Consider the following 12159-nt stretch of genomic DNA (forward strand, 5'->3'; position numbering starts at 1 on the left):
TGCTGGCATTTTCATGGCAGACTATAGCGGGGTGGTTTGCCGTTGCCTACCCCAGTCGTGACTACCGTTCCCCCAGCAAGCTGGGTACTTATTTTACCGACCTTGGAAGGATGGAGGGCTGAGTCGACGGGCTACCCAACACCTGGCTTCCGCTGGGATCGATTTGCATCCTGCCTTCAGGTAAAGGAAGCAATAGCAGAAAACAAGGGCTAACCTTTTTAATGTAAAAGGTTGTTTTCAAAAGGATATAAAAAGACAGGTATGTGCTGATGCCGCTGATGGCTCGCTAAGTTGCTGGACACAAACCTGCAATAAGGGTGGCCTTGGATTGAGCCCCAACAGTTTGTAACAACTTCAAAATATGCAGCAGTTCAGTGGTGTATCCCTGATCAGGGCATAGATGGAAGAGGTGTTGTTTCAAAAGGACAGATGCAAGATTATATGAAAAGGACCAAAATACCCACAGAGAAGATCCCCAACAGGAAAAACCACTGGGGTTGAAACGCACACACCTCTATAACACACTGGGTGTTTCTAGACAGGCATTATCAAGAGGACATATTCCTTCATTTCCTCCTTAACAGTTATTTTTTTTTTTGTGGAAAGAAAGTCAGAAGCAGTGGGAATACATGGGAAGGTTACAAATGCACCCCCCATAAAAATTGATCTCTGCACCCCCCATAAAAATTACATGAATGAAGCAGGGTGATTGCATAATAAAAGCCTCATCTTGAAGCATCTGCTATCTTGGCCTGAGAGAAGACATTTTTGAAACTGGAAATGAGGAACTTTTCTCTTTAGCCAGTTCTTCCCTCCCCTCTCCCTACCGCCAACCACAGTAAGGATACACTGCTGGATGAATGGTTTTAACAAAAAACTGTTGCAAGGAATGTTCCATTTGCAGCATTGTACTACAATGCTATTGCTCAGCCAGAAATACGAGTTTACAGAGAAAACACTGCTGATGCCGGTTATTGCCAATAAGCCCGATTCTACTGCAGGCTGTGAATGGGGGATTCAGTGAAATTAATTAGATAAAAACTGAAGATAGATCTAGTGCCTAATATTCCATGATGTAGGGCTAACCTGATATTTGCATTCAAACATTCACATAATCCAAAATACATGTTGGCCCACAGTACACCTCTGGCCCCTCCTCCTCTGGTACGTTCTACAGTAGGAGGTGAAAAGGCAATTGGCATCTATCCTTGCGACTACCTTTGTGTTAATTCAGCAATTTGTTAAGCCAATTGACAGCAGGATTGGACTCGATGGCCCCTTCCAACCCTACTATTCTATGACAATCGTTGTTGTTATATTAAGGAGCTTGTTAACTGTAACACCAAGGGTGTCATTTATGCAGTAGAATGCCCCTGTAAGATGATCTATGTTGATGGGACCACAACAGCAGTGAAGATTAGAATCTGTGAACAGAAGAGTTGCATTTGATCCAGGCCTCCAGCTCCCATGGTAAAATATCCCATAGTTAAACATTTCAGTTACTTTGGACATGATTAAAAAGATCTCAAGTTTTGGATAACAATGAAGATCAGTGGTCATGGGGCAACACTTCACTACTAATTAAGGATAAGAGGCCCCTTTTGGATCTATACTCTGAAGACATTGTTCCCTAATGGCTGGAATGAAGATTGTAACTAGATGGCTGCTCTGTCGTTTTAAATAATTATATATTGAGTTTTTAGTATTGTCATTTTTTTATTCTTTAGATCTATTTTGCTCTTGCCATTGTTTTCAAATTTTATATATTCTTTGTGTTTCTTACTTGATAAAAGGGTTTTCTGTGTGACATCAGTACTTTTGTCTCAATATATAGCTATGACTATTTGGTAGTGCTAGGAGCCCTCGGTCTGGAAGCACCCTAAGACTCATTGCGGTTTGCTTTTGTGTTATTACGCCTAGGATTACACAGCACAGATAGCCTTGAGGCCAGCGCAACGTGTGAAAAGCCACTGTGAAGTCAACAGAATTCCATTATTTATTAGCATAGAATGAGGGCTTTTCTACACCTGCTCCAAAGCAAGATATCCACAGTGAGAATGTGACAAATTCTGGTGGTAGCAGTGGGACATGAGAGAAAAAGGAAGCCATTTGGAATTGGTTTTAAGTCTGTGTCAAATATGAACATTGATGGCAGGGAGCCAATAGTGATGGGGAACTGCTGCTCAGATGGGCAGTCATCCTAACACCCCCCACCAGGAAGTGAAATCCTTTGGGTTATTATTCTCAGGTAATTAAAGCCTCTCCTGCTCTATTTTTTTTCCTTTAATCTATTCATTTCTGCCATAGCAACCCATTACATTGCGCAGCGTCTGAGCATCCATGATCGTATTGTCTTCCAGTCCCCTGCACCACCTTCCGTGTTTTGTTGTTGTTGTTCAGTCGTTAAGTCATGTCCGACTCTTCGTGACCCCAAGGACTATAGCACGCCAGGCCTTCCTGTCCTCCGCTCTCTCCCGGAGCGTGCTCAAGTTCATATTCATTGCCTTGGTGATGCTATCTAGCCATCTCATCCTCTGCCATCCCCTTCTCCTTTTGCCTTCAATCTTTCCCAGCATCAGGGTCTTTTCCAGGGAGTTTTCTCTTCGCATTAGGTGGCCAAAATATTGGAGCTTCAGCTTCAGTATCTGTCCTTCCAATGAGCAGTCAGGGTTGATTTCCTTTAGGATGGACTGATTTGACCTCCTTGCAGTCCAGGGGACTCGTAAGAGTCTTCTCCAGCACCACAGTTCGAAAGCATCAATTCTTCGGTGCTCAGCCTTCCTTATAGTCCAGCTCTCACAGCCATACATTGCTACTGGGAAAACCATAGCTTTGATTAGACGAACCTTTGTCGGCAAGGTGATGTCTCTGCTTCTTACTATGCTGTCCAGGTTTGCCATAGCTTTCTTCCCAAGGAGCAAGCGTCTTTTAATTTCATGGCTACAGTCACCGTCTGCAGTGATCTTGGAGCCCAAGAAAATAAAATCTGTCACTGCTTCCAGTTCTTCCCCTTCTATATGCCAGGAAGTGATAGGGCCAGATGACATGATCTTAGTTTTTTTAATGTTGAGTTTCAAACCAGCATTTGCACTCTCCACTTTCACCCTCAACAAGAGGCTCTTTAGATCCTCTTCGCTTTCTGCCATTAGGGTGGTATCGTCTGCGTATCTGAGGGTGTTGATAATTCTCCCGGCAATCTTAATTGCAACCTGTGATTCATCCAACCCGGCGTTTCTCATGATGTACTCTGCAAATAAGTTAAATAAGCAGGGTGACAATATACAGTCTTGTCATACCCTTTCCCAATTTTGAACCACTCGGTTGTTCCGTGTCCAGTTCTTACAGTTGCTTCTTGACCCTCGTACAGCTTTCTCAGGAGACAGGTAAGGTGGTCTGGTACTCCCATCTCTTGAAGAATTTGCCACAGTTTGTTGTGATCCACACAATCCAAGGCTTTAGCGTAGTCAATGAAGCAGAAATAGATGTTTTTCTGGAATTCTCTTGCTTTCTCCATGATCCAGCGAACGTTGGCGATTTGATCTCTAGTTCCTCTGCCTCTTTGAAACCCAGCTTGTACTTCCACTAGTTTTCGGTTCACATACTGCTGAAGCCTAGCTTGTAGGATTTTGAGCATAACCTTGCTGGCATGTGAAATGAGCGCAATTGTACGGTAGTTTGAACACTCTTTGGCATTGCCCTTCTTTGGAATTGGAATATAAACTGACCTTTTCCAGTCTTGTGGCCACTGTTGAGTGTTCCACATTTGTTGGCATATTGAGCGCAGCACTTTAACAGCATCATCTTTTAGGATCTTAAATAGTTCAGCTGGAATACTGTCATCTCTGCTAGCTTTGTTGTTAGTAATGCTTCCTAAGGCCCACTTGATTTCACTCTCGAGGATGTCCAGCTCAAGTTCAGTGACTGCACTATCATGGCTATCAGGGACATTCAGATCTTTCCTGTATAGTTCTTCTGTGTATTCTTTCCACCTCTTCTTAATCTCATCTGCTTCTGTTAGGTCCCTGCCTTCTTTGTCCTTTATCATGCCCATCTTTGCACAAAACATTCCCTTGATATCTCCAATTTTCTTGAAGAGATCTCTAGTCTTTCCCATTCTATTGTTTTCTTCGATTTCTTTGCATTGTTCATTTAAGAAGGCCTTCTTGTCTCTCCTTGCTATTCTCTGGAACTCTGCATTCAGTTGGGTGTATCTTCCCCTTTCTCCCTTGCTTTTCGCTTCCGTTCTTTCCTCAGCTACTTGTTAAGCCTCATCAGACAGCCACTTTGCTTTCTTGCATTTCTTTTTCTTTGGGATGGACTGAGTTGCTGCCTCCTGAACAGTGTTACGGACCTCCATCCATAGTTCCTCAGGCACTCTGTCTATCAGGTCTAATCCCTGAAATCTATTCCTCACTTCCACTGTATATTCATTGTTGTTGTTCAGTCGTGTCCGACTCTTCACGACCCCATGGACCATAGCACGCCAGGCCTTCCTGTCCTGCGCTCTCTCCCGGAGCGTGCTCAGTATATTCATAAGGGATATGATTTAGGTCATACCTGAATGGTTTAGTGGTTTTCCCTACGTTCTTCAATTTAAGCTGAAATTTTGTAATAAGAAGCTCATGATCTGAGCCACAGTCAGCTCCAGGTCTTGTTTTTACTGACTGTATAGAGCTTCTCCATCTTTGGCTGTAAAGTACATAATCTGATTTCGATATTGACCATCTGGTGATGTCCATGTGTAAGGTCGCCTCTTGTGCTGTTGGAAAAGCGTGTTTGCTATGATCAGCGTGTTCTCTTGACAGAACTCTATTAGCCTTTGTCCTGCTTCATTTTGTACACCAAGGCCACGCTTGCCTGTTATCCCGGTAATTTCTTGACTTCCTACTTTAGCATTCCAATCCCCTATGATGAAGATGACATCTTTTTTTGATGTTAGTTCTAGAAGGTGTTGTAGGTCTTCATAGAACCGATCAGCCTCAGCTTCTTCGGCCTCAGTGGTTGGGGCATAGACTTGAATTACTATGATGTTGAATGGTTTGCCTTGGATTCGTACTGAGATCATTCTGTCGTTTTTGAGATTGTACCCCAGTACTGCTTTTCCCACCCTTTTATTGACTATGAGTGCTAGTCCATTTCTTCTAAGGGATTCTTGCCCACAGTAGTTGATATGATGGTCACCTGAATTAAATTTGCCCATGCTTGTCCATCGTAGTTCGCTGATTCCCAAGATGTCAATGTTCAATCTTGCCATCTCATGCTTGACTACCTCCAGCTTACCTTGATTCATTGATCTTACATTCCAGGTTCCTAAACAATATTGTTCTTTACAGCATAGGACTTTAATTTCCCCAGTCTTCATCTCTTTAAATCTTCTAAATTAGGCCTATTAGAACTGACCTCTGTCCAAGGAGATGGGGTATACTAATCAAGCCAATTTTCTCTTATGAATATGCATGTCCATGTTTTTTTTAAAACAAAGATATTTAAAAATAAAGACCATGTTTTTGAACTTCAAACATGGGTTTTAAGCTAATTACCCCCGTTGAGTTGCAATCCTATTTGGACAATTATACTTGCAAAAAAAGTAACAGGTCAAGTAAGGATGCTAAGAGGACAGCAGGACACAAACTCTTTTGCCAGTACCTGGGGCCAATCTACAGAGAGACACTTTTAGAGGCGATTCATAATTTTCATCATTTCGGATTTGCTCTTCCCATGGCACACATTACCAGCTAATGCGGCATATAGCTGGGAAAAACCCGCTGTCACCACACAGATGTCAAGAGAAACCACATTACTTCATGCATATGTGGGTGGAGTCCAGTGACCAAACATCAAAGTGTTGTGGCATAGTCCTGCTGTATCATGTCACACGCAATGTAACGCTGGTATAAATTTATCAACAGAAAGCACTTTTGTTCTATCCATCGTCAGGGAACCACGGACCACGCTGGATGGTTCATTGACACTGAGGTGGGCTGGAGTGGGAAAGACCATGATGCTGTGTGTTGTGTAACTCTGCTCTGTTTGAGACTATGGATGCTGGAGTCTTTGTTCCAGGAAACCCCACTATAACTGTTCATGGGGTACAAATTCCACCCCTCATCATGGCTGACAGAGTGTACCCATCAGCCACGGTGAGTTCCCCATCAGGAAATGGTAATGAAATGGAGGAAACACCACCAGGCAGAAGGCACTTCAACCAGCACTTAAGCAAGGCTCGCAATGTGGTGCACTGTGCCTTTGGAAGACTCAAAAGTTGGTGGTGTTGCTTAATGGCAAGGCTTAAGATTGCAGAGGAAAACGTGGTATCGGTCATAGCCTCCTGTGTCATTCTCCACAACATTTGCAAAACTAAGGGCCATGCTATTTGCAATGACGTTGACCCAGTGGATCACATACAACTTGCCACCCTGGAAGCAGAGCTGGAGAATGAGGATAGGAGGCAGAAGAGGGGGACAATGTGTGAGAAGCCATCAGAGAACTCCTGTGGTCTGGACGTGGGCAGCAATAATGCATGCCTACTGTATGTAATGGTGTACCCAGTGTATGACTGTTGTACTGTTTCCTTTGAAAAAGATACCCTGAAATGTGTATTTCAGCTTCTCCAGCAAATAAATCCAAGCAGCAGCCTGTCTTTGTTTCTACTGTTACTTTTAAAGTCACTGCCTACTCCTTCTCAGTGATGGAAAACTGCTGAGGGGGCAGGGCGGGGATACCTGGAAATTCCCCTTTGTCTGGTGGTGGTGGGGCCTCTGGGAACCATCTACACCTATCTCCACTGCTACTGTCAAGTGCCAGCCACCCGCCTGTGCTCCCAGTTGTGTTCTCCAGTGGTAACACAAAGCCTGTCTAAGATGTCAAACGGTGCCTTTGAAGTAGCCCCACTTGCACTTTACATGGAGGGCCGGAGCACTCCGGCTATTCATAGAATCATAGAATAGTACGGTTGGAAGGGGCCTACAAGGCCATCGAGTCCAACCCCCTGCTCAATGCAGGAATCCAAGTCAGAGCATCCCTGACAGATGGCTGTCCAGCCTCGTCTTGAACACCTCCAGTGTGAGAGAGCCCACCACCTCCCTAGATCACTGGTTCCATTGTCGTATTACTCTAACAGTCAGGAAGTTTTCCCTGATGTTCAGCTGGAATCTGGCTTCCTGTAACTTGAGCCCATGATTCTGTGTCCTGCACTCTGGGGTGACTGAGAAGAGATCCTGAATCCCTCACCACAGCACAAATATGCAAAACAGGTGTTGTCTCAAGCACACCTGATGCAATGAATCAAGGGCTTCATTAGTTGCACCAGGTATGCTTGAGCTGGAACACATGACATACCTGAACCGGCTAGGGGTTTGCTGAGTGTCACGGTTGACTGCATGTGAGAAATATGGCTATGTCAAAAGAATGGTCCAAAAAGTTAAGAGAACATCGCCCTTCACAAACAAGGAACAGGATATAAAAAGATAGCGAATGCACTGAATGTTCCTAGAGACACCGTTGGAAGCATAGTTCGCAAGTTCAAAGTTAAAGGAACAGTGGTTACACTACCTGGACGGGGCAGAAAAAGGAAGCTATCAACAGCTGCAACCAGATTTCTGAGAAGGCAGGCTGAGAAAAACCCTCGAGTGACTGCAAAAGACCTGCAGCAAGACTTGGTGGCAACAGGCACTGAGATTTCAGTGAGCACAGTAAGGCGCGTACTAAACGCAGAAGGTTTCCATGCCACAACTCCAAGACGTACACTACTGACCCAAAAGCACAAGAAATGTCAGCTCCAATATACTCAAAATCATATAAATAAGCCACAGAAGTTTTGGGATTCTGTTCTGTGGAGTGATTAAACCAAACTGGAACTTTGCGGCCCGATGGATCAGTGGTATGTCTGGAGGAAGAAGAAGCATACGCTGAAAAGAACACCCTGCCTACAGTTAAGCATGGTGGTGGCTCGGTGATGCTCTGGGGCTGCTTTGCATCCGCTGGCACTGGAAATCTGCAGCGTGTGGAAGGCAAGATGGATTCACTGAAGTATCAGAAAATCCTAGGAGAAAACGTCATGCCGTCTGTGAGGAAGCTGAAGCTTGGGCGTCAGTGGACCTTCCAACAGGACAATGATCCTGAGCATACCTCAAGTTCCACCAAGGCCTGGTTGCAGAAGAAGTCCTTCAAGATTCTATAGTGGCCATCACAGTCACCTGACTTGAACCCTATAGAAAATATCTGATGGGATTTGAAGGAGGCGGTTGCAGCACGCAAACCCAAGAATATTACTGAACTGGAGGCCATTGCTCATGAGGAATGGGCTAAGACTCCTCAGGAATGCTGCCAGAAGCTGGTGTCTGGCTATGCATCTCATTTGCAGCAGGTCATAACAGCAAAAGGGTGCTCTACTAAGTACTAAATATGCTTGCCATGAAGCGGTTGAATAATTTTGAGACTGGAGAAGTCATTATAAGTTGCATTTTCAGTTGAATTTGGGGAAACCACTTGAAGCATTTGTTGTGTTGAGCTATTTCAATTGCTTTTGTTTGATTTGTTCATTGCAAACAGCTGAAAGTCTGTAAATTTTGACAATAAACCTGACTTGCAGTGGGGGTTGAATATTTTTTGATTGCAACTGTATATTGGCTGTCTGATTCTGGTAAGTTTGTGACAGATAGAGTTGCAAGGTTTGCAGTGGCTGCCCAACAATTGAGGAGTTTTGCTGAATCTAATGTAGAGAATTGTAAATATGTTAATTTTTTATTAATGATTACTCATTATATTATTGATTGTACTTTTAAGATACACTGATTTAATTTATGTCTTAAAAATTGTGTGTGTACATATATATATATATATATATATATAAAAAAAGGTGTCCCCAACCAGTCGTGTCCGACTCTAGGGTGCGGTGCTCATCCCTGTTTCTAAGCCGAAGAGCCAGCGCTGTCCAAAGACGCTTCCGTGGTCATGTGGCTGGCATGACTGAACACCGAGGTGCACGGAACGCTGTTACCTTTCCCGCCGAGGCGGTACCTATTTATCTACTTGCAATTTCTTGCTTTCGAACTGCTAGGTTGGCAGGAGTGTGTGTATATATATATATATATATATATATAAAATGTATTTTATATGACAAGTTGATATGGTTAAAATAAATAAAACTGATCATATATATATATATATATATATACACACACACACACACACACACACACAGAAAGTTCTGCCCTCTGTCATTAATGGCTCATTGGAAATATAGGCTGTCCTACTATGATGACACATCCAAGCTAAACAAATGAAATAAAAGCAACCTGAGTAAATAAGCCAGATGTGGCTTCCCAAAATGTCAGAAGCATTTATGGTGGTCAACAAGCACAGCCTTTCTAAGATACAAAAAAAAGGGTGTATAGTTGAAGGGGGGAAAGTAAGCTTTTGTTGTTATTGTTGTTAAAGGATCATTTTGAAAGAATCATTAAACATAGAAATCACAGGGGCTGCAAGTAAAATCTTCAAGGGTCTTTAAAAAAGTAAGTAATTATTTAAGCGCCACTTAGATTTTGTTAAAAAAAACCCTAGCTAGGGGTTCCCAAAAACTATGCTCACCCCTGTAAATGTCTTTGTATCATTAATTCCCATTTTTGAGATGGGTCCTGAAACCCCATTACGTGTTTTGAGTAGGGTGGTGCTAAATTTTAGGAATCAACTTTTTATCACTAGTTTCCATTACAGGGCAGAGGGGTGGGCCCGAAAATGCCTGATGCCGCATGTTTCCAGATGGGGGTAGATTACATGGGCCCTGAAACTGCATTACGTGTTTTTTGAGTAGGGCGTTCCTAAATTTCAGTGATGGGAAAACACCCTGTGTTTTAATCTAATCTTTACACACACACACACACACACCCTCCCTTTGCTAATTTCTATATAAAAAGGTAAGGGTGTCCCCAACCAGTCGTGTCTGACTCTAGGATGTGGTGCTCATCTCCATTTCTAAGCCGAAGAGCCAGCGCTGTCCGAAGGCGCTTCCGTGGTCATGTGGCCGGCATGACTGAACACCGAGGTGCACGGAACGCTGTTACCTTTCCCGCCGAAGCGGTACCTATTTATCTACTTGCAATTTCTTGCTTTCGAACTGCTAGGTTGGCAGAAGCTGGGACTGAAGACAGGAGCTCACTCCGTCACGCAGCACTTGTGTCTTGAACTGCTGTCCTGCCGACCTTCCAGTCTGCAGTTCAGCGTCTTAACCACTAAGCCACATATAGGGGAAAACTATTCCTTTTTAATTATTATTTTTGTCAGAATCATTTTTGAAAGACTCATTAAACATAGAGATCACAAGAGCTGCAAGTAAAACCTTCAAGTCTTTAAGGATAAACCAGGTAAGGGCAAGAAGAAGAGAAAGCGGCATGGGGATGTAAGTCAGTGGGCCATGGCTGGCAAAATGTGGGAGTTTAGAAAGACTAGAGAAAGACTAGAGATCTCTTCAAGAAAATTGGAGATCTCAAGGGAACGTTTTGTGCAAAGACGGGCATGATAAAGGACAAAGAAGGCAGGGACCTCACAGAAGCAGATGAGATTAAGAAGAGGTGGAAAGAATACACAGAAGAACTATACAGGAAAGATCTTAATGTCCTTGATAGCCATGACAGTGCGGTCACTGAACTTGAGCCGGACATCCTCGAGAGTGAAGTCAAGTGGGCCTTAGGAAGCATTAGTAACAACAAAGCTAGTGGAGATGACAGTATTCCAGCTGAGCTATTTAAAATCCTAAAAGATGATGCTGTTAAAGTGCTGCATTCAATATGCCAACAAATTTGGAACACTCAGCAATGGCCGCAAGACTGGAAAAGGTCAGTTTACATTCCAATTCCAAAGAAGGGCAACACCAAAGAGTGTTCAAACTACCGCACAATTGCGCTCCTTTCACATGCCAGCAAGGTGATGCTCAAAATCCTACAAGCTAGGCTTCAGCAGTATGCGAACTGAGAACTACCGGAAGTACAAGCTGGGTTCTGAAGAGGCAGAGGAACTAGAGATCAAATCGCCAACATTCGCTGGATCATGGAGAAAGCAAGAGAATTCCAGAAAAACGTCTATTTCTGCTTCATTGACTACGCTAAAGCCTTTGATTGTGTGGATCGCAACAAACTGGCAAATTCTTAAAGAGATGGGAGTACCAGACCACCTTACCTGTTTCCTGAGAAACCTGTACGAGGGTCAAGAAGCAACAGTAAGAACCAGACATGGAACAACCGAGTGGTTCAAAATTGGGAAAGGAGTACGACAAGGCTGCATATTGTCACCCTGCTTATTTAACTTATATGCAGAGTACATCATGAGAAATGCCGGGTTGGATGAATCAGAGGTCGGAATTAAGATTGCTGGGAGAATTATCAACAACCTCCGATATGCAGATGATACCACCCTAATGGCAGAAAGCGAAGAGGATCTCAAGAGCCTCTTGTTGAGGGTGAAAGCGGAGAGTGCAAAAGCTGGTTTGAAACTCAACATTAAAAAAACGAAGATCATGGCATCTGGCCCTATCACTTCCTGGCATATAGAAGGGGAAGAAATGGAAGCAGTGACAGATTTTACTTTCTTGGGCTCCAAGATCACCGCAGACGGTGACTGTAGCCATGAAATTAAAAGACGCTTGCTCCTTGGGAGGAAAGCTATGACAAACCTAGACAGCATAGTAAGAAGCAGAGACATCACCTTGCCAACAAAGGTCCGTCTAATCAAAGCTATGGTTTTCCCAGTAGTAATGTATGGCTGTGAGAGCTGGACTATAAGGAAGGCTGAGCGCCGAAGAATTGATGCTTTCGAACTGTGGTGCTGGGGAAGACTCTTACGAGTCCCCTGGACTGCAAGGAGGTCAAATCAGTCCATCCTAAAGGAAATCAACCCTGAGTGCTCCTTGGAAGGACAGATACTGAAGCTGAAGCTCAAATATTTTGGCCACCTAATGCAAAGAGAAAACTCTCTGGAAAAGACCCTGATGCTGGGAAAGACTGAAGGCAAAAGGAGAAGGGGACGGCAGAGGATGAGATGGCTAGATAGCATCACCAATGCAATGAATATGAACTTGAGCACGCTCCGGGAGAGTGCGCAGGACAGGAAGGCCTGGCGTGCTATGGTCCATGGGGTCACGAAGAGTCGGACATGACTGAACAACAA

This window comes from Heloderma suspectum, chromosome 2 (assembly GCF_057233095.1).
Source record: "Heloderma suspectum isolate Gila_16-S chromosome 2, 16-S_ref, whole genome shotgun sequence".
Lineage (NCBI taxonomy): Eukaryota > Metazoa > Chordata > Lepidosauria > Squamata > Helodermatidae > Heloderma > Heloderma suspectum.